General features: G+C 53.4%; 1 protein-coding gene across 1 annotated transcript in view; it reads right to left on the reverse strand.

The window, feature by feature from the left end:
• SLC25A6 (solute carrier family 25 member 6) overlaps window positions 1-1,449 on the reverse strand; it is an 8,244-nt gene that overhangs the window by 2,792 nt on the left and 4,003 nt on the right. The window lies entirely within an intron of this gene.

The following is a 1,449-nucleotide window of genomic DNA, read 5'->3' on the forward strand; positions in this document are numbered from 1 at the left end:
TTTCTGCTCAGACTGGAGCACCTGCCGGCCCTCAGTTGAGATTTGGGCCCCTCCCTGGCCTAGCCTCTGCAGGGTCCCTGGGAACCCGCTTCTGCCTCCTTCCCCAGAGCTGGGCACCGGCCCTGACTTGGCTTCCCTCTGTGGGGTCTCTCACCCGTGGGGATGGACCTGGGCTGCACCTCCTAACCCGGAGACGCACAACCAGTCAAGAGCGGCTGAAGAGAAGGGCGCTGCTGCAGTGTTACCTGCGTGTACTGAGGCCCAGGAAGGAGGGACAAGAGCTGCAGATCCAGGCGATTTGGACGGCTGCTATCAGGGGACTGACAAGGTCTTAAATTCCTCATAGTTTCTGGGAGCTGCCCACAGGGAATAAACAGTACCAGGAGAGCAGGAGCCCTTGCTGACATCCTAAGTTCATGGAGAACACAACTCACCCTGCAGCTGCTGGCCTCTGTATGCCAACTTTTGAGACACCCCCACCCCCTACTGAACCACAAAAACCAGGATTTGCGGAGTGCCCACAAGGTCAGCTGGACTGGGTTGACCACTAATTTCCAACTGAGGGAACCACTAATTAAACAAGGCCCTAATGACCAGGTTAAAGTGTAACAGGAATGAAAATGCTGAAGGCTGAATCCTTCCTTTCCCACAGCTTCAGGTACTGAGACCCCAAACTGAAACCCTGGAGTTGATGGGTCAGAGCCCAGGGAACCGGGGTTCCTCTGAGACCCAAGTGGGGTGACAGGTGGAAAGTCCCATTTGGTCACTCACCCACAGAATGAGCCACATGACTGCAGCTGAGACATGACTTGAATATCCCGGCCCTAATCTAGTTTCATCAGGACAGAAAATGACAGCTTCTACCTCGCAGTGCCTTGAGATTTCTGATAAAAAGATCAAATTCTGCCAAGGAGCCAGAATTTTTGAAAAGCTCAGGAGGCAGGCTCTTAGGAACGCATGTCCTTTCACAGGCAATCAGGCTGAATGGAGAAAATTTCCAAAAAAGCTTCTCTCCCTACAGTGAGTTATCACAGGTGAGGCCTGGGCAAGGAACTCCCTGTCACCCCTGGGATGGCCACTACAGCCACTGCTGGAACAGAAGATGGTGGCAGTCTGTCCCCAAAATTCACACCAAAATCCTTACCCTCAAGGTGATGGTATCAAGTGAGGCCTTGGGACACAGGAGGGTTCTGCCCCTTGTGAGTGAGGTTGGTGCCCTTAGAGAAGGGACCTCTGAGAGGTCCCCCCACAAACTAACACAGGGAGAAGACAGTCTCCCCGTCACCAATCCTGCAATGCCTTTGTATCCCACTTGCAGCCTGCAGAACTGTGGGAAACAGACTGGGTCATAACCACTCAGTTCACAGCACTGTCACAGCTGCATGAACTGAGCAAGAAACTGTAACCCACTGCCCACAAAGGTCTCCCCTGAGCAGGGAGTTTGATGGA

Source organism: Otolemur garnettii, unplaced genomic scaffold (assembly GCF_000181295.1).
Source record: "Otolemur garnettii isolate 467f Iridium unplaced genomic scaffold, OtoGar3 scaffold00065, whole genome shotgun sequence".
NCBI lineage: Eukaryota > Metazoa > Chordata > Mammalia > Primates > Galagidae > Otolemur > Otolemur garnettii.